This window comes from Vespa crabro, chromosome 3, assembly GCF_910589235.1.
Source record: "Vespa crabro chromosome 3, iyVesCrab1.2, whole genome shotgun sequence".
Taxonomy (NCBI): domain Eukaryota; kingdom Metazoa; phylum Arthropoda; class Insecta; order Hymenoptera; family Vespidae; genus Vespa; species Vespa crabro.
Window position 1 is genome coordinate 7,447,662 of NC_060957.1, and position 22,500 is coordinate 7,470,161.

General features: G+C 39.7%; 1 protein-coding gene across 3 annotated transcripts in view; it reads left to right on the forward strand.

The window, feature by feature from the left end:
* Positions 1-22,500, forward strand: part of LOC124422562 (protein slit) — a 308,496-nt gene that overhangs the window by 246,443 nt on the left and 39,553 nt on the right. The window contains exon 1 of one of the 3 annotated variants that reach the window (XM_046959199.1): positions 20,440-20,458. The exons of the other annotated variants lie outside the window; for them this stretch is intronic. The gene's annotated coding sequence lies outside the window, so the exon portion shown is untranslated. Of the gene's footprint in view, positions 1-20,439; positions 20,459-22,500 lie in introns of those variants that run through there. 3 annotated transcript variants of the gene reach the window in all.

Consider the following 22,500-nt stretch of genomic DNA (forward strand, 5'->3'; position numbering starts at 1 on the left):
ATCATGATCTTTTTATTGTAGACAATCCATTTTTCATCACCAGTGATAATTCGTTTCAAAAAAGAATCGATTGCATTACGTTTGAAATCCGTATAGCAAATATTGATTCGTTGTATTAAGTGAATTTCTTTCAATTCATGCGAAACCCAAATATCGAGCTTCTTAATGAGTCCAAGGCATCTTATATGATTTTCAATTGTTGTATATGATACATTTAAAGTTTTCGCAATCTCTCGCACAGTTATTTGATTTAATTATGGCTAAAAAAAAACATAACGCAATCTATTTGTGCAAACTGAAATTACTTTCTTGCCAACCCAATAGTTTTTTTATCTAAAGACAAGAAAATCCGTATAAGGATTGACAAAGATCTCGAGCCATTGAGAAAGTACTTATAACTAGTTCTCAGTTAGTTGTTTAATCCTAGACTTGCTAATCTCGATTTAAGCTTTAAAGAGAAAAATATGAACGTGAATTTCTCTCGAGTTTCTCTGAGATCTTATCGGATCATTTCGAATTTCAATGCGAAGACATTACGAGATCGGTAAATCCATGTTCTAACGAATGCATGTGAAACCAATTCTTTCGTATAGACTTTAAAAAAAATCATAAGGGAGTTGAAAGAAGAGATTAAAGAAAAATTTTCTAACGCGAGATGAAGATAATACGTACAGTTTTGCATTTCGTAGTTTTCTCATGTTAAACTATCTCTAAGCGAGAGCCGATTCTCGACAGTTTGGTTAGAGGATACTATGCGAAGGGGTGCTGTTGGTAGTGGTGCATCATCGCGATCGCTGAATAATTTCGAACGGGGTCCCTGGGTGCGTCGATGTAGCGATATACCAGACACGCTGCCGGTATCTCGTTATTCAAGAATACATACGTAATGGGCGAATGGCATAGCTCGTGTTCGAGTGAAAGAGAGAGAGAGAGTGAGAGAGTGAGAAGGTGATGGAGGGGTAGAGGGGAGAAGAGAGACAGAGAGAGAGAGAGAGAGAGAGAGAGAAGGATATAGAGAAAGAGCAGATGGGTTCGTGCATACGTACGAAGATTATTTGTGGCGTACATTACATTATCCTCATTTAGAATTCACGCTCCCTAGGCGTCTATCTGCTCTATGCATCTACCGCATATTTTGCTGTTACGGAACTGCCGCGTTACTACAGCAAGAGAAGGAGGACGAGGAGAACGAGGAGAAGTACGTACTTCACCGACGGTGCATCGAGCGAAAGAACGAATCCATGTTCTTCTCCATCTTTCTCTCTCTCTCTCTCTCTCTCTCTTTCTCTCTCACTCTCTCTCTCTCTCTCTGCCTCCGACAAAACACTAAATCCGGTGACGGTCCGGGATCATTGCACCGAACGACTCGATGGGAGATCACCGACACCGCTCCTCTATCTCCATCTCTCTCTTTCTCTCTACTCCTATCTCTTGGGAAGTGAATATTTCGAGCAAAATTCTCTCGTGAAATTTTTGGTCGATCCTTCGAGGCTACGGTAATATATACGTATGTATATTATTGCAAATTCTAGAATTGTTGTTTCACTGATCGAACGTTTTCAATCTTGGATAATCGGTGGGACGAATGGAGAATGGCAGATTAATCGCCAAAAAGAAAAAAGAAATTACTATGGTAAAAAGGATGGAAGTTGGCATAAATATGAATCAATTAAGGAAATCGAAATACAATAAGTTTTCCTTCCATTACTACTTGTTACTTTTCGTTTTTTGACAAACGCAGATTGCTAAGCGGGATTGTAAATATTGGAAGAATCCCGCTAGATTATGCATAATTAATAAAATAGACGGATGCTCTTCGGATTTGTTTTTCTGCATTGTGGAAAATGACGTTGCATAAAACGGCTCTCTCTCTCGTCGTGTGAACGTAGATATCGATATCGATACGGATATGGTTTGTATGACCACAGGCAGGCGTGTTTGGAAGCATGGTGAAAGAGAGAGAAAGAGAAAGAGAAAGACAGACAGAGAGAAAGAAAGAGAGAGAAAGAGAAAGAGAGAGAGAGAGAGAAAGAGACAGAGAGGGAGAGATGGTAGACGAACGCGAAGCTGCACGGTTCTGCTTAACATTCAGCTCGACACGCTCGCTGATTGGCTATTAATTATCCGCTCGATCCGACCGACAAGAATAACGATTAACTTCGCGTATCGCGTGTTTGCTCGACGCCCCTCGATCCGCTCTCGTAGATCGATCGTAGATCAAGCTAGCGCTCCGTTCCATAAATCAAACGCGTCCCGCTCGTAAATTCGACCTCGTGCGGCGCGACTCATCGTTCGATCATCGATCCATCCGGTGGCGCGCGCGAGCGCACGCCCTCACGAAAGAACGATAGAAAAAAAGAGAAAGAGAGAGAGAGAGAGAGAGAGAGAGAGAGAGAGAGAGAGAGAGAATCACCCTTTATACGGAGGGCACCCAAGGTAGTAAAAAAAGAGGTCGTCGTCAGTAATTGAGAAATTACTAATTGATTCGGCGATGAGTAGCGATTTCGAAGAGGAGAATAATGGTCCAGACGTTTGGCTCGTGATCGAGAGGGAAGAGTATCGATAATAGAGCGTGTTCTCGTCAAGAATTGACCAATCTCCTTTCTTGATCGTACCATAAGCATTTAAAGCGTTCTTAAATCGATCTTAAAAGCGGTAGATCGAATCGATCATTATACGTTTACTCGGTCGGTCTCTTACTTACAATCAGTTTATTGATTTATCGTTTAATAATAATCAATTTCCGAAGACATTTTGTATAGGTACAACGTTTTCTTTCCCGAAGAAAGGATAGAATTGACGGAGACGGTTAATCAAATTTCAACGTTTGTATGTTCGTGATAGGATAAGAGTATAAATCTTAAGAATAACAGTGGAAGGGATAAAGTAAAGAATATAATAGTAGTCGAAGAATCTCAGTAAGCTGTTAATTGAAAGAACTCGTAAAATAGATCTCTGTTAATAGATCTCTATAAAAATACGCACTCGTATTTTCTAATTTCAGTATCTAGCAATTCACATCGAAATAATTCAACTTCCGTAGTGCTTTCATGGATGTAATACAAAATTAAGTTGAACGAAAGTGTCTATGCGATTAACGTATTTATATTGTTATCTTTGACGATTAGGATTTATTGGAATTTGTGTAAGATATGCGGTGTGAAAATAATTCGATACGTTTACATGAAAATCATGGGCTTCCTTACCACGATTGTACGGCTTCGATTGGGTTTCATGGGTTGATAAAACAACACGATTGGAAATTTAACAGTAGCTGATTCTCTTTCGTTTTTTTTTTTCTTTTTTTATGCTCACGATTTATCTGTTTGGCTTCCTTTTGTATAAGCGAAACCATAAGAACAAAAGTGTATTCAAATGTAATTTTTGACGATTCTTCATTCCTCGTTCTTTAACTGACTTTCAACTTTACGATCTAGTTAGCACTGTAGATAGATATCTATCTAAATATATGTATATATCTACGTTGATACAATTTCTGAGAATATCCCATCGTAATCATTTCAAGAACTCGTAGCGCAGCACGTCTGGAGCAAGGCCAACGTTCCAATGAAACTAGCTGTCTCTGCTCTCTCTCTCTCTCTCTCTCTCTCTCTCTCTCTCTCTCTCTCGCTCTCTCTCTTTCTATCTGTCCATGATCATCTCGACACTGGATGAGTCCATAAATTATTTCAAGCATCTCGATTTGGCCGTCTCTTCTTTCTAAATGTGATCCGTTGCTCTCTTTGCGAAGAAACGCCGACAAAGTAATCGATTTCAAGGCTATCGATCAAACTTTGGTCTCACTTTTATTCCCCGTTCTCATTATCGCTTTCGTCGCTTCGTCCAGGGATTTAATTCCACGAGATGAACGAGAGAGACAAAGAAGAAGGGGAAGAGCATGAAAATAATTAATTTCCAGACTCCGAACGACACGATCCTCTCGTTTAATCGGCGAACAGATCGTATCACGTTACGCCGAGCGTCGGCCGTCCACGCTACATTAGAAATAATCACCTCGTTCGGTTATCTGCTTATCTTTCTGTTATCGTCGATCCACAACTTGGCTTTTACGGCTCTTTCACGGCTCTTAAAAAGACGTACGCTCAACGATCCGCGGTTGCACCGGTGGTTTTAATGGTGGTGGCTCGTAGTGGTTCCACACCGGATGACGTTTTTTAATCGGACCACATGTACCGACCTGACCTTTTCTCCAAAGTAATTCCGTATTTACCTTGACGGTTGCGAGTTATGAGTGAGTGAGAGAGAGAGAGAGAGAGGGAGAGAGAGAGAGAGAGAGAAAGAGAGGGAGAGAGAGAGAGAGAGAAAGAAAGAGAGAGAGATAGGAAGAGAGAGAAAGTAAATTAATATGCGGTGCACGTTTTACGAGCAATTTGCTGCACTTACGTGCGCCTTTACGTACGTCCGACGTAAGTACGGTCGACGTGTGCACGATCTCGCTGCTGGCCCGTGACGTTTCAACGTGCCTCTCGACGTCTTCCCATCCCTCTCTCTCTCTTTCTCTCTTTCACTCTTTATCTTTTTATCTTTTTCATTCTTTCCTCGTTCCTATACGAGAACCACCAAGAAATTACCCTTTCTGATGGAAATATCTGCTTTCTCGAGCCCTCACTAGAAAAAGGCAAAAACCGCTTCGACTTTTTAGCCTTTTCCACCTTCCCTCAAGATTACCGATAACGCTTCCCACGAAGACTTACCGTCGATTTATTATCGTTTGCACGTTCGACTATGTCGGATTACGTTATCGTACAAACCCCTTTTTACGAGCGTTAATTTTTCAGTATTTTAAACGAAAGATTCGAGGTCGTTCACAATTTTGAGTAGCGTGTGGTGAGAGAAATGATACATAATAAAGTACAGCGGGTACTAGCAGCTCGCGAGTTCTTGCGATAATCGAAAAGGAGCGCTACTAATGGAGAGAAAGAAAGAGAGAGTTAACTTTTTGACAGCTCGTATTTCGTGCTTACAATGAAAGTGTTACAACCTTTAACGTACATTAAGAGCGATATCAAAGTCGCACGAAATCTCGAAAAGGAAAGAGAAGAAGAAGAAGAAGAAGAAGAAGAAGTAGTAAAAACTTTCTTAAAAGATTTATTTAAGACTTTGAAAAATTCGTTTTATTTAAATCAACAGCGACATATATTTTCTTTTTCAGAGTTAATAATTTATAATTATAGACAGGATGTATGTATATGTCTCTGTGTGTGTATGTGTGTGTGTGTGTCTGTATGTGTGTGTGTGTGTGTGATTAAAACCAGAACAGCATGAATACGAAGTACGAGTAAAGTAAATGGGACGACGCATTCAGAAAATGCGAATCGATAGTAACGTCCACTCTCTTTGCGTGCAAACTGCTGCCCTTTCATCTCCGCCTTCGTGGCTCGCAGGTACGATAACAGTCGGTAAGTACTTGGCACCGGGGTGCAACGTTTTAACGTGCCCCCGATACATTCTTCTCCTCGAGTCGCGTAAAGGATTATATTAAACGAAAGAAACTTATACAGTTGGCGTAAAAATAGTTGACTCGATTGTGATTCAATTCATTTTTAAATCATTTTAAAATCTTACAAAAAACTTTTCATTTTACGCGCTTAAAATAATCAAGTCACTTTCCTCAATGTTATTCTATATGGGAAAAATAGGAAAGAAAATCGAAAAGAGCGAATTAAATCGGATAATTTATCCCAGTGAATATTCGTAATTTGTAATTTCGTCTGTACGGTGAATATTATATGCTAATTATAATTAATAATATTAATAATAACGTACACAGGATACATAATAATTAGATTATAATTTTAAACTCTTTGCTTGATGATAAACGGAATCAACTAATACGTTCAATAATGATTTTTCAATGATTACCAACATATATATATATATATGTGTGTGTGTGTGTGTGTGTGTGTGTGTGTGTGTGTGTGTGTGTGTGTGTGTGTGTGTGTGTGTGTGTGTGTGTGTGTGTGTGTGTGTGTGTGAGCATATATATATATACATATATATAGTCCTTCGTGCATAAAGAGAATGGGAAAATAAAGTGCGGAAACTAATCGGTGGCTGTTATACGTCGATGTTTCCACAGCGAGAGACCAAAAATACATGACTTCTGCATACTCGGCACACCCATCGAGCGCATAAAACGCGCACTTGACTGCGAGCGGAGGAAAGTGCTCGAGAGGATGCGCGCCTTTGTGAATACTTTTCTTCCGCTAGACCACTCGTACGGACAACAAACGAGCAAGTGCAAGCGGCCGAGTACCACCAGGTTCTTTTAGTTTTAAAACTTTGCTCGCGAATCGCCTCTATTTCTATTCTCTTTACTCTTTCTCTCTCTTTCTCTCTCTCCCTTTCTTTCTTCCTTCGTTTTTTTTCTTTTTCTTTTTCCTTTTCTACAATTTTTCCCCTTCTCTCTCTCTCTCTCTCTCTTTCTCTCATTCAGCCGCCGCTGTTATAAAAGTTGAATTACATTCCTCGTCTAGGGCCCTTCAGGAGTACTTTTCGAGCGCTTTACATATATCGTAGCTCTCGTAGCAGAAGGAGCACCTCCGACTGCTTCACTGCCGGCAAACATCGCCCTCTCATAATTGGGCGACCGAAAGAAAAACTCGAACTTTTCGTGACGATGAAATCGCCGCTCCATCGACGTCGGATTTAATCCGAATTAAACTGACTTATCGCTCGTTCATATTTCACGATAACACTCTTGCTCGACCGTAAAAGAAAAAGAAAAAGGAAAAGTGAGAGAGAGAGAGAGAGAGAGAGAGAGAGAGGGAGACAGAAAGCATGGGGGAGGGAGAAAGAAAGGGAAAGAGAGAAAGAGAAAGAGAAAGAGAAAAAAGATTAGATTTATCGTTCACATCGTATATCGTAAGAATTACACGCGAAACGCGTTCGCTCTTATTCATTACTCTGCTTGGAATCTGGTTTTACGTTGCGGACGAATAATTCATACAAGCAGGAGCGTAGGATTAGGTCCCAATAAATGTGCATTTCCTAGAAAGAAAAGAAACGAAGGACTAAAGTATTCAAATATAACGAATTGAGTAATTGTTGCGATAAAGAAAGAATAAATTTGTACTATCATAGAATCTATGATAGTAAAAGTATGATGGCAATGGAAAAAAAAATAATAATAGCTAAGATCAAACATACTTACCTATATAAAGTTCATTGCTCATCAATTTTATAAATCGTTTCTCTGATTAAACGTTGGAACGAGCGAGCCTTCGTTATAACTATTATTACCATTATCACTATTATTATTATTGTACAAAGCCGGCGTGTAACAACGATGAATTATCATCTTGTTCCACGTAGCATACGAGAAACGATTGAGCCGTTTCGAATTTAGCTCGTTGCAGCTGCATGCACCACGAGCACGTGCAGTGCGACGAAGGCGAACCGTCTGAAGTAGATCGCGCGTAACAGCTCGCATTGTACATACCATTAAGTAATCGTGTCTCCTACTTTCTGTTTCATCGAGTTACGTCATTCTTTGAGTCGAAGTAGTCGACGAGAGGAGACAAACAATTATACTTTGACGGGATTATAAAGATGAGACGCATTCGCGGTGGTCGTTACTTCTTTTCAGAAATTACAAAGAAGAGAAGAAGGCAAATAAAAAAATAAACAAAAAAAAAAAGAAAGCCAAGAGGAATCCACGCGTTTCAAACCACCCCGAAGCATGGTACGAGACAAACGGCTCGATTTGTCATAGCTATTTCTGAGGTTTCTTCGTTGCATGCACGTACGTTTGAATTTTCTTCTTTCTTTTTTTTCCTTTGTTCTTTTTTTTTCTTTTTTTTTTCTTTTCCTTTTTCTTTTGTCGATCCTTTAACATACCTTAAATATTTAATGTATCTTCCACTCGAAACAGTCAGAAATGGACAATAAAATTCATAACTTTAAGAGTAGGTAATTGATTTTTACGATGCCGATTTTATTTCTACCGAATAATTTAACGAGATGTAATATTTTTGAAAGGCATATAAAAGTAAGTAATAAACGAGGATGAACGCTGAGCAGTTTAACAAGATTGAATAGACCGCTCGTCAAATTTATCGAATTCTATCAAGCATTATTATACCGGAAAATAAGTATCTACTACGTGTCGTATTGAGTTTGCATAGGAAACGTGAACATTTTGATTCGAGCCAGTCCTTACTTATATTTATACATTTCCATTTTAACCGCATCTCCGACATAACGTTCCCTTCGAACATTGAAACGAAGAGAGAGAGAGAGAGAGAGAGAGAGAGAGAGAGGGAGAGAGATAAAGGGAGAGGGAGCGAATATCACGGAACGGTATTTAACTCGTTCCTGACCGGTCTTTATTCCTTCAGAAAAGCCTGGGTATATGTATATATCGAGAGCATCTTACCGTTGGTATCCCTTGCTGTTTCTAATAGCAAACACGTTTGTGCGAATCCTGCGATCCGTGCATTCTCGATCTCGCAAGCTGCACCGTGTTACACGGTAGCGCACGTTCCTGTTTTTCTGTGTATATATATCGGATAAAGAGAAAGAGAAAGAGAAAGAGAGAAGGGGAAAGAAAAAGAAAGAGAGAGAGAGAGAGAGAGAGAGAGAGAGAGTTCAGGCTCATGGTCGTGTTTACCTCGCATTAAGTCGAACAGTCGCATCTTGCTTGGCCGCGGAAACTTCTCTCTCTCTTTCTCTCTCTCTCTCTCTCTCTTTCTCTGTCTCTCTCTCTCTCTCTCTCTCTCTCTTTCTCTTTCTCTCCCTCTTTCTCCCTCCCTCTCTTTCTATTTATCTCCTTCTATCTCTATCTCTTTCGTTCCCACACAAAGCAACGGAGGAGCATACAAATGCAGGGATCTGCACGCTCCTCTATGCGTTCCACGTGCACGCGGTGCACACCGACCGTACGGCGCATCGAGATAATAACGCTCGAGCCTTATTGAGAGATCGCAATAAAGCGTGCATCATGTTTTACAGCGTACGAGCGTACGCCAAGATTACGTTCAAGATTTCGTGTCGCGCGAGGTAATACGTACGAAGGTATCGATGAAAATGAAGAGGATATCAGAGAGAAGGAGAGATGGGTACAAAAAAGACTTTTACGAAAATAAATTATTATAAGAAAAAAAAGAAAGAAAGAGAGAGAGAGAGAGACAGAGAGAGAACCAGTACATCATGTACTTAAACGAGAGCTGATTTTAACGTCACGAAACGACGTATTGATATTTATGGGAATATCAGTGATTTTGCAATTTTTACGTGCATTATTTTCTTGTTGTAAGAAATTTCATCGAAACGTTTCTCTTCTTTTTTTTTATTTTTTATTTTTTTCTTTTTCTTAGACAAAACCGTTTCAATTGCCGAGAAGGTATTCACGAACGTACGAAATTTATAATCGTTCGCGAATTCAATTAACGCCGGTCCATTGCGAGGGTTGCAAAGGGTGAAAGTGATGGAAAGGGGGGAGAAAAGCGGAACTTTAACGACATTGTAATTAAAGTTTTAGAATCGAAATTTCTGAAGGCTCGAGAGGCTTCTCGAAAAAGAGAAACGTGACGCGTATACTTTGTATTTCTGTCTTTCTCTTGTTCGATGATTAGTGGGACTTAAATTGGAAGAAGAGAGAGAGAAAGAGAGAGAGAAGAGAAAGAGAAAGAGAAGAGAGAAAGAGGAAGATAAAGAAAAAGAGAGAGCTCCGTGTCACGAACGAGAAACGCGAACATGGCATTTCATTCAGTCAGAGAAATTGGAATAAAATTATAGTGCAACTCAATTAACCACTAACAAATATTTAATTACAAACGCAAATCCTCCATTCTCCTTTTCGACTGTGCTACCAGAAGGGTAAACGAGGAAAAGGACGCATAGGGAGGGTTCGAAAGCCATTTGGGACCCGAGCTTTCGTGTTGCTGCATTTCGTTTCGTCTATACCTCTCTTTTTTGAATGCAACATTTTACGCTAGTCGTTGTTCAGAGAAAATAAAGCACCTGCCATATGCTTTTCCTTCCTTTCCCAACCTCTCCACATCGTTTCTTCCTTTCTGCTTTCCTTTCTTTCGATCGCACGAAATTCCTATTTCCGCGATTATTCGTGATCATTTCTCTTCACCAGACCCCTCTAGAAATGAATTCTATCCGTGAGACAAGGGAATAGTACAAAGGAGAAAACGATTGAATTAACGTTCCTAGAAAGTATTTGCTTCTCCCTCTTCCTTCTCTCTCTCTCTCTCTCTCTCTCTCTCTCTCTCTCTCTCTCTCTCTCTATCTATCTATCTATCTATCTATATTTATATCTCCCTCTCTCTCATTTTGTCTCGTTATTATAAAGTAATAAATTTCTCTCTACCGTAGCGTTTCTTTCAGGTGTCCCGCGATAATTCATCGGCTGTACGTGTTCACAATAGATCGCAGATTTCTCTAACACGGAAAGATTATCGATCAGTATCTACATACATACATATATATATATATATATATATATATATATATATATAGATTGTATATATATATATATATATATATATATATATATATAGATTGTATATATATATATATATATATATATATATATATATAATATATGTGTATCTATCTACATATATTTCATAATTTCAAGTTAAATCTTTCGTACAATATAAGATCTCTGACGAATGATCGATCTTCCTGTCGACTTTCCTTTCCGTTTTTTCTTCTTTAATAGAAAAAGAAATAAAATGCAGAAAATATATAGCCCTGATGCAAATCTTGTCTCCTACGGTACGAAAGCTGATGCAAATTATCCATCTACACGAGAACGTACAGAGAGATATAATTATTGAATTATGGAACGGGCTCGTGTTTATCGAAACAGTTCGGATGAACCATTGCTAGTGGTAATCGTGTGGTGAGATGATTCACAGGCGATTTATTTTGAAGCAACCTGTGGATATACATACATACTGCCTCCGCGTCCGTACTAAGTGCATAGTTGAGAATTTTACAAAGCAGTACCGGTTAGACGGGCTAGCCTTCGGCTTGCGCGAGCTCGCTTACGATTCCCTTTGGCCGGCAGGTGCACTGTGCCAGTGCGAACTCGCGGATATTAGAGGCTCCTTCGGTCTCTTTCTTTCTCTCTCTCTCTATCTCTCTCTTTCTACCTCTATATCCCTTTCTATCTTTCTGGTATTCCATCCTTTTATGTCCTCCCAATTCATTCTTTCTTTTTCCGTTCTTTTTCATCGATCTACCTTCCTCACAATAACATTTTATCTTCTTTGAATAGTTTCTGCTCTTATCTAATTCAGCCAAGGTAACGATATATTTTCTTCGTTTCAATCATGACCCGTCAGATTTCAATCTCTTCTTCTCAGTCTCTTACGATTACAATGTCATCGGTTGTGTCACTTTATTCTCTCTCTCTCTCTCTCTCTCTCTCTCTCTCTCTCTCTCTCTTTCTTTTTTCATTATTGATCTCCAATAAGTTTTTAATCAACGATACGTCGACTGGATAAATGTAAGAAGAAAGTCTCTTTAGGTCTCTTATCTCAATCACCATGTGAAATTTCTCTCCTTACCATTGAGCTTCGTGATATTTCCGTATCCTATTGAACCCGAAAGCCAGGTTCGTGAGTCTGTCATGCTCGGTGAGTTTCGCGATTTGCGTTTGCCTAGTGGCTCCTTTTCAGTGGCTCCGTTCGCGATCGTAAGCATATCTTTGACCAAGATCGAATTCCATACCGTAGCAAACGGCTACTCTACAGAGATTGCTTGCTCATTGCTCTCTCTCTCTCTCTCTCTCTCTCTCTTTGTGTGTGTGTGTTTGTGTATGTATATATATATATATATATATATCTCTGTCTGTATATGATCTACGTTTCTGCACGTCAAACGAGCAGTCACGAGTAGGCTAACCGCGATACGCACAGGCAAAACGTCATGAAGGCAAATGCTCTCCGGGTATTTTCGAAAATACGTATGTTATTAGAGGTATATGCTTGAATTAGCTCTCAACCTCGTCGAATCGTTTGAATAGTTTGCGAGGGAGATAAAGAGAGACGATCTATCGTTTCAAGGAGAGAATAGAAATGAAGGCAGACGGAGAAAAAGACAGTGGGAAATATTTCGTCTGGGTCGCGTGCTAAAATAAAAATATTGAATATCTATTTTCGTCTGGTGGCTATCGTTGAAAGATTGACAAAATGATAACATAGTCTGCTTCGTCAAAGGAACTGCTCGAAGCTTTGCGTTCTCTCTTTCGACAATAAGCGATTGATTTATTTATTTATTTTTTTTTTTTTAATCTTTTAAACATTTACAAATTTTATCAAAGTTGTATTATCTCTTGATGGATAATTTTCTATTAGACGAGAAAGCATAAATAAAAACTTTAAAATGTTGGTACATGTAAAATGATAAACATGATAAAACCATTTGAAAAGCAAATCATCGTTTTTGAAGTTTCATAAAAGCGTTTACGAAAGAAAGTAATACTTATTTATTTCGCTTTACATTATAAGACGATTCTTCTTAAAGAATCTTGAAAGGAGAAAACAAGAACATCTTAGAGATATCACAGATCTATCGAAAGTTTCTTTATCGTACCTTTCAAGAAAAATACGAGAAAAAAATGTAAAAACTAAGGCGTAAAATGACAAAGTACTTTTTCTCGCTAGAAACATCACGATTTATTCTCGAATGCGTCATCCCAAATCCTATCTGATTTTCTCGACTGTTGTCAAAGGAATATCCTGAAATCTGCATCGAAATTGCCAGATCCGCGAGTCCGAGTCGACTTTAATATAGAGTATCTAGGATAAAGAAAGAGAGAGAGAAAGAGAGGGAGAGAGACATTGAGAAAATAGACACAAACAGAGAACGTCGGGTATATAACAATCTTGTCGGAGATCCTCTAAGAAAGAAGGAGAGGTGTCAAGAAGCAAAAGAGAAGAAGAAAAGAGAAAGAAAATGAACAAAAAAGAATAAAATAAAAAGGATTGGGATTGGAGAAGGAAAAAAGAAAAATTGCACGTTGTCGGCTCGAGGACGAACCACCAGCGTGGATGAATATCCGGCGTCGATGGTGGGTGGAAGTTAGTGGTGGAAGAAAGAAGAAGGAAAAGAGAGAAAGAAGAAAAAGAGAAACGGAAGGAGAACGGGTGGAAAGGGGAAAAGAAGAAGGGTCGTTAATAAACCTTAGTTATGCGTTCGAAGAGCCGCGAGCCGCTCAACCGTCTAATCTCTTTTATCCACACTCATTACTTACGCAGTGGTGCTCATATCTTTCGTATTGTATTTCAGACTTATTCTGAGAGAGAAAGAAAAGAAGAGAGAAAGACAGTGAGATCTTTTCTCTCTCTCTCTCTCTCTCTCTCTCTCTCTCTCTCTCTCTCTCTTTCTCTCTCTCTTTCTCTCGCACGCACGCAATGCTGCAATAAAATGCGGAAGGCGTTGGGAAACGTATTATGACCGCATATAGTGCGTTTGACTGATTCATTATCGTCGCCATTCTCAACGTACCACCGGCAAGGATAAACTTCTCAAGTTTCAGCAACCGTGAGATGAGTAATTTGCGATACGTCTGCCACGAACGTCGATGCGGCTTATGCGGTTGTGCCTCTGGAAATCCGGACTAGAGCGACTACTTCCCGCGAACGAATAAGTCGCGTGAACCTCTTGGCGAATAATCGAGATCTACGTCGAACTTAATCCTCTTTATTTCATCCATCATCACGTTTCCATCATAAAAATTCTAATGATAGTGTTATATTTTTCGTCGTTAAAAGAAAAAGAAAAAAGAAAAAATAGAGACGTAAAAGAAGAGAAATTGTTGTAAAATTTAATGGAAAATGATAAATCATCGAAATTTCGTATAAAACTCATCGGGGTTTATTTTTTCTTTTTTTTTTACTCTTTTGAAAGACCCATCATACATTTGCTGACGTACGATGAGTGACAAATCGTCGAAATGAAAGTGGAAATAAGATAAAGACAGATAGAGAAAGGTAACGAGAGTACTACCTTGGATCTGTAATCTACGCATTGTTATCGTCTTTCCTCATTGGTTTCACACGGGCGAACGGTTCTAACCATTCCGTCGATCCTATCAGATCTAACTATCGGCTTGTGAGAATCGATGTCGTGTTTCTAACGTCTGCTCAATTCGACCACCAAAACTTCGATCGACTTTAAAGGATTCTCAAGATCGACGGATATCGTCGGTCCAAACTTATAAAAGTTCTCGATTTCCTCGTAAAATCTCTGGGTCTTGTGGTTCGACCCTGTTTTACTACTCTTTTTCTTGGATATACGAGATTCCTGATATATATCAATCGATTTTTCGTTTAATGTGGGATTAAAAAGTAAAAAGGAAAAAATAAAAAATCGACGATATCTCCGACAGTAATTATATATTTTTATAAGATGAATGTATATTTTGGAAAAAGACGAATCCAGTTGCTTAATATAGATTGAACGTATTTGTCGTCTAGCTTTTCACGAAAACATATAAAACGTCTGTCGAACAAAGACAACGAAACATTTTTAATAAAACCTTTGACCTCTCCGATCGAGTTCACCTTTTCGCATCCTCGATTTATCGCAAAACGTTGTGTGTCGAGCGAACTCTCTTTGATGCCGATTATTCGACTCAGTTTTACACTTCATGTGTATTCAAATCCCGTAGTAGCTTTTATTAAAAAGCCTTATTAAAAATCGAATATGTAGTTGAGAACTTACTGTTACGGAGAATTTTGTAAACTTTGCTATAGAAAGCTTTGTTTCGTAGAAATGGAATAGAATTGAATAAGACATATTTTATGTAAGAAAATTAAGATCAAAACGTGAGAATAAAATAGTTAGATACGTAACAAAAATTCATTATCAATACAAACTTGTTTGTATTAGATTCATTAAAAAGATATCAGATCGATCTCATTCTCTTTCTCTCTCTTTCTCTTTCGTTGTTAAAAATAGTTGGAGGCTCAGAGTCTGGACGAAATTAGATCTTCTTTAAAAATAGTTGGCCTTCTGAAAACGAAATAGCAGTAGACGTTTATCGGACAGAAAGGAGAGAAGGAAAGAAATAGAAGAGAGGAGGCACTTCGACGTTAGTAGAATCGCATCGGAACGTTGTTCAAGCTCGATAACCCGAGGGGTTAATACCAAGTGAGTGCAAGGAAAACGCTTGGTACGGAACCCCCATCGACTTCTGGCTTCCTTCGCTCGACTTGCTTCGTCTTCCGTATCTTTTACAGCAGATGGATTACGTCTCTGGACCGAGAGCAAGGATCAAAGCGGGTAGTGCACCCGTAACTCTCGAGCCAGATTCGGTAGAGAAACTCTTTCGAAATAAGAAACTTCTGATCTCGCCATCGTATCTTCTCGGTGCTGCTTTGCTCGTGATAACCTTAGAAATTAATTCCTCTTCGAGTAAGAGATAGTTGATCACCAATGCGCATACATACACACACACACACACACACATTGATAACCATTCATCATGATCTTCGTGTATCTCTTAACTTCTCTTCGAAATTCACACTAAGTGAGATCGACTGGTTAAAGATAAAAGGTAATTTTCTAAACCGATACCATCGATATAAGATAAAGCTAATGATAATTAATTATCAAAAAAAAAAAAAAATCGTAAGGAAAGTTTATTATTTGTTTCGTTCGTAAGACCTTCGATCTGGAAAAAGGATCGTTTTAGCGTGTTCCACTAACACCTAAAGAAGTACTGACCTCGATGAATCTGTCCGTACTTTAATAAGGAAGAAAATTTCAAGAGAAATGGAGAACCACTGATACATAATAACGCACGCTTTTGGCTTATGCATGGAATATCTTACCGCAAGGGAGATCATGGTCGTCGTGTTGAGGGGTAGAGGGAGGAAGGTTAGGTAGATTTGATGCAGGAAAAGGGGAGAAGGTAGAGAGTAAGGGTAGAGAGAAGAAGAAGAGAGAAAGAGAGAAAGGAAGGAGGAGGAGGAAAAGGAGGAGGAGGAGGAGGAGGATGGCAGTCGACGGCATATAGTACATACGAGTGCTCCTTTGACCTTTGACGAGAACGAATTACCCAGCCGTGAGAGAAGCGTACCTGTCTCGAGCTATTATGGGTAGTCTCGTTTACACCGCGCACTACTCCAGGCATACACGTATGTCGAATTAAGTAGCTCCCGCTTAGTTTTATCCGGTGCCCTCCCCCATCTTGAAAGACGATCCCCGTCAACAAGAATTCGCCGTTGTGCTCGTTAGCCACGTACGGACGATTAATATCGCGGTTTTCAATCTACCGAGAAACAAGATCTCTTTCTCTCTTTCTCTCTTTCTCTTTCTCTCTCTTTCTCTCTCTCTCTCTCTCTCTCTCTCTCTCTCTCTCTCTCTCTCTCTCTCTCTCTCTCTTTCTCTCGCCCGAAGGATGATGACTCCTCTGAGAGAAGTTTACTTTAAGTTAAAAGGGAGAAAAAGAAGAAAAGGAACATATTTCGCGTTTTTACGCTCATCTCAGTGAGATACAATCGCTCGTTTAACGTCCAAGTAGTCGATGGAAGACAGATTTATTATAGCGGACGGGAGGATGCAACACAAGTTGTTACACGGATAGGTGTCCCAGCATCTTACACTCTTTCTCTCTCTCTCTCTCTCTCTCTCTCTCTCTCTCTCTCTCTCTCTCTCTCTCTCTCCCTTTTTCTTCCGACGAGATTTTCTCGACGTTTAAAGAGATAATACCGGTTAAAAAGTGGTCTTTAAAGGATAAACGCTTTTAGCGTGTTTTAAGCCTAAGGAGAGCACCCCGATTCGAGATGAATCGTCGTCGTAATTGGACGTTCTTTTTTTAATCTTCGAAAAGAGATTACGGAAGTATCGTCGATTTTTTCTTTTCTCTCTTATATAATATATATATATATACATACATATATATATATATATATATATATATATATATATAAAATTCTCTCTTTCTCCTTTTCTCTTTCTTTCTCGTATCGTTTATTACGTCGATTTATCTTCAGGCAGTGCGACGAATCAAGGAGAAAAAAAAAGAGTAAGACGAGAATTTAATTAAATCCTAAGAAGGTACAAAAGAGAGATTGTACGAGGGACTATAGGAAGATATGCCCGGTTAGGATCTTTCGAAAGGTGAGCGATCACTCACCGTGGAAGACGGTGGCTCTCGGACCTTCTATTCCTCGTCCTTTCGTGCTACGACAGCTGACTTTGAAATGTTGCACCCGTCCGACAGGCCTGTCATCCGGTCGACTTGTTACAGCTTGAACAACCGGCAGGCACGTACGAAAATACACACATCTACGCGCCGAGACTAATATGTTTCTTTTCGCGCCACCGTGACCGACTTATTTCGAATAAATTATCGCCTCGTGCGTTGTGTCCGACTACGACGAACGAAAGGAACTCTTAAAAAATTTACAAAAAACCCTTTTGCTCTCGTCTTCGTTTCCGTTCGAAAAGAAAAGAGAAAAAACAAGAAAAAGATAAAAAAAAAGAAAAAATAAGAAAAAAGAAAAAGATAAAAAGGAAAAGAAAAGAAAATATAGGACGTTGATATATCTTGTAGATAGTAAAATAACGAGTTTCTCGAGATAATTTTTTGTCGAGCCAAATGGACCGAGACAATAATTTGATTAGATTCACGACGGGATATAATAAGGTTCGATAAGTAATACCGTGATAGATTCAATGCAGTTTCTCCCCTTAATATCACCGTCGAGTGGCGTATAATTAGAGATACGATTATCATACTCGATCTTTGGCAACGATTTAAGGTAATGCTCGCAGCGGGACGAAAGAAATCTCGACTTGTTTCATGGATAAAAAGAAAGGAGAGAAAGAGTGAGAGAGAGAGAGAGAGAGAGAGATTCAAACCACCTGGACAGCGTGATTCAATTTGTTCTCCTTCCAAGCGTACTCGAATAATAATAATTCATCGAGTTCCCCGTGTGGTACACACGTTACGACCGAAATAGCGGCGAAAAATCGTGAACTTTCTCTCTCTTTCTCTCTCTCTCTCTCTCTCTCTCTCTTTCTCTTTCTCTTTCTCTTTCTCTTTCTCTTTCTCTTTCTCTTTCTCTCATCTTCTTCCCCATCCGCCGGTATACATATATATCGGCTTTTGCCGCGAGGGCAAGTTTATGCTCGGTTTAAACTTTATGCTCGATTAAGACTCGGTGCATTCGCCGGCAAGCGGATAAAGCGCGACCTAATACCGCCGTCAGTAGCTTCTGGAAATGGAAAAGTCAACGAGCACGACTCTATCGAGAAGATATAGTAGTCTATCGTAACTCTTTCGGGGTGGAATATAAAAAGGAGCTAGTTTCTCTCTTTCTTTATTTCTTTCTATCTCTTTGTCTATCTCCCTTTCCTCTATTTTCCCGGCTCTTGAAAAGAAGTTGAGTGAAACTCTCGTAGCATCGTTGGTGCTTTTGAAGTCGTCGTTATTACGGTAGAGCTAGGTACTGTGGGGATAAAGAAGCCGGTGATTACGTTCTTAACGCGAAACCACTACTACAAGTACGTTTCTTCGTAGCACAAACCGTTTGCGCTTTTAATTTCGATACTATCACTTGGTACGCGTCCATCAGCAAGAGGAGACAAAAGGAAGAAGTATTTAGTACACATGTATCTACTTGCCTCGAGAACGACTACTTCCGTTCAGGTAGCTCTTAAAAAGAGAGAGAGAGAGAGAAAGAGAGAGAGAGAAAGAGTTCTTATTTCATCGTGGCTCAAGCAGGATTAATCGTTCATCTCGTAACTAAACACTATCAAGCCACGTATAATGCCAATATCCACGAGCGACTTAGGTTCATATTCCGACGCACGGCATCGAGCACGAATTCACCGAGGGTGAAGCAGAAACGTCTGTTTACACGGTACACAAGCGAGAATTACCAAATCCCATCGATTTCGTTTTAGCCAGGATGTGCGCGTGCGAACTCTTACGTGCTTCCCTATCCTATCTTATCCTACCGTATCCTATACTCTACTATCCTATCCTATCCTATCCTATCCTATCCTATACTACTACCTCATTGTGATCCTGCACTCGACACGTTCTGAAAGGAAGCTCTCGAATCGATCGATCCTCGAATAAAATCGTATTCTGCAATCGGACCATTTGCATAATGTCATTCGAACTAAAATTCTCTATAACGAGTGTATATCATTTATTTTTCTTTATCCCTTTCTCATCTCTCTTTCTCTCTCTCTCTCTTTCATTTTTCTTTTCTCTTTTTCCATCTGTTTTATCTTCTTCTTTCTTCTTTTTCTCTTAGAAAATCAGACATTTTTCTTCGCTTAAAAATACATTCGCGAATTGTAGATTTGTATTAAGAATGGAGAAAGAATGGATGGGAGAAGAAGATCATGGAACGATATTTGTAATACTCGAAATTGCGAAAAGAAGTGAGCAAATGTATCGTAAAGTTCTCGCTTACGGACAGCTGCTGTCTGGCCGTTCGAAATTTGTGAGCCTTTAATCTCGGAACAGAATGCTGCTCTCTGACCAAATTATTCGACGCGAAGCTTGGGTTAAATCGTAAAGCCAAGCAAATGATAGGTTCCTCGTGAGTCTGCGGTGAGTCGAAGAATTTGCATATATATCCGGCTACAGTTTCAAGCTTCCCGGCTCTTGTCGAAGAGCTTGTCGATGATCCCTTGACGTGTTCAATGCCGTCGCTTCTTCATATTTCTCTTCTCTTCTCTTCTCTTCTCTTCTCTTCTCTTTTCCATTTCTTCCTTTCTTGCTCTCTCGATCCTCTCCTGTTTCTCCTCATCTTCTATCTCCTTCTTGTTCTTCTTCTTTCGATCCTCCTCCAGACCTACGTCTTCCACCATCGGCTGGGAAGTTCTCGAGTGCGCCATTTATAAATACAAACTCGCCTGGTCGTCTTTCGCGAATCGCACGTGGCTCCTCCTCGTTGCTCTTCGAACAACCGGCTCGTTGAACTCCTGAGAGGGCGGCACTCGAGGCTGCGAGAGGTCGATCACCGTCGATTATCGTACCATGAATCGTACTACGGGCCAAATACAACGGGTGTCCTAAGAATTCAAATTTGACCGGTCGACTTGTATAATAAATTTTCTTTTTCTTTTTTTTTCTTTTTTCTATTTACTATAAAATCATGTCGCGTTTTTGAAAATCAGGCGCGATTACTAATGTATTTCCATGACATTAGTGCTGACGATCGTGCTCGAGACAATTATTTATCACCGGTATACGTTCTGAACATAAACTTAACGATGGCGTCGCGTAAATGAGGAGGGCAGAGACGCAATTTCCACGGTTCCTCTTTGTCGGTGAGGGTCGTTCCTCGTGGCCGTCATTAATTAAAGCTTCAAAGTCGTCTACAGGCACCCTCACCCAAATGCGAATGCCTCGGATAGCCGAAAGATCAAGAAAGGCAGCCGCGGGCTGGACGTTATTAACGTGACATAACGCTATAACCGGCTCTGGCCAACTTCGCGAGTGGTAGGTACTAACGCACACTCATATAAAATACGTTTGAGAGCGTATGCGCATCCTTTCCTTGCGCGCTTGTCTCTTACTCGACCCAAAGACGTCGAGAAAAGAGAAAGAGAATCGCAACGGGCTCTATATTTAAAGCAACACCCTCGTACGGCCCCGTGACGGGAAAAGATGCGAATTTTGCACGTGCGACCGATTCGACGAACCGTGCCCGAGGAGTTGCTGCTTAACGAGACCAACAAGGGAGGCTTTCTCTCTTTTACTTTTTTTTTTTTTTTTGCTAAACGAAATGAATATTTAAAAGCGACACGATGTTTTTTCCTTGAAATCGATTAATCTAGATCTCGGTGGAGGGAACAAAAAAAAAGAAAGAAAGAAAAAGGATGCTACCGAGTACTCTTTGCCTCGTCATTATTATTCATATATGAGTATGTATATATACCTACGTACATATATACATTGAATACATATATGCATCCGATCAAGAGAAAAGGAAAACGTAACGCGTATAGATCGAGCGATGTGCACTTCTCGATTTTCCGACGTCAGCTCAAAGGAAACTGTATAACCGAGCTGCAATAAATTTCCGTGCTATTCGCCGACGCGTCCGGAAACTCCAGTTAGAGTTAAGCTCGCACGGTGCTCCCCCTTTTCGGATGCAAATCTCGGTAGAGACACACGGGGCTCAGTCCGCAGTTGTGTGTTTCTACCTGGGAAGCTTCGCTCTGGGGGAAGAGAACGAGTTCGTGTCGTAGCCTTCGTAAAAGCGATATACCGTAGTCATCTACCCTCTCTCATTCTCTCTCTTTCTCTTTCTCTCTCTCTCACTCTTTCTCTCTCTCACTCTTTCTCTCTTTCTCTCTTTCTCTCTCTATATCTCTCGGTCTTTCTCTTCCCGGCATTGACCCACTTCGTGCCATTAAATTAATACGCTATACCGAGCCTCTAACGGCAAGTCCCTTAGGTTGCGACCAAAGTACAGTATCAAACTCGCCGTAGTACTTCGATAATATCGTATCGATAACGAAGGGTGTAAACTACGATGTGTAGGGATTCCTCCATACACGAGAAATTAACTCTATCGATGGTTTAGTATAAAATTATCGTTTTAACGAAATCATCGATTAAATTCGATTAAAAATCGATTAGTTACTGGGCCAAAACTCATTTAATATTGACCATATGATTGGAAAAAGGAAATAAATAATAATCGAAATGTTTTGGTTTCTTAATGAGATTGTTAATAGTATTGTCAAAAAAAGTATTAATAATAATATCACCATATGAATAGTTTCTTTTTTTTATCGTTTCTTTTTGTTTACAATGTTTTCATGTACTTTCAAGAACGAAGTTACATGCATCAGTACACTTGTAAATGTCAGTACACCGCCAACATCTTATTTCTCTACTCGTAATAATTTATAACATTTAATTTCTTTCTCTCTCTCTCTCTCTCTTTTTCTCTCACACTTAGATTTATTAATTAATCTGCATATTCTATTTCATTCGTCCATGTTTATATACTTATATATTAGTTTCAAAGATGATAGCATATTATCTACAATTTCAACATCACAAGCAAAGGATATCGCGATCGTAGAGTCAGAATCTGGGAGGAAGAACATCGTTGCAGCATCCTATACATTTTCTTGTAATCTCTACGTATACATGGCATCGTATTCCGTGAATAATCTCGGAAGGACTACGGAAGGAAGACATCAAAGAAACGGAAGCACAACGATAAAGTACGATATATTCAACAAACGAGCACGTTATAGTACCGTTGAGGATCAGGATTTCACGAAATTATCGTCGACCAAATCCGCTAATGCAGGAAGCCCTTGGTTCCGTTGCAATTACGAGTCCCACGGCGAAAGATGTGCATAGCCATGAGTTTGACCGCTTCCATGTGTACGTAGATATGCGGCTGGATACGGCAGACCACGAGATGATAGGTTCGAACGTGAAATTGACTTCACATAAGCCTATCGCGTTTAATATGCTCTTGATTGGTCCAACCATTACTCGTCTATCTATATAATATT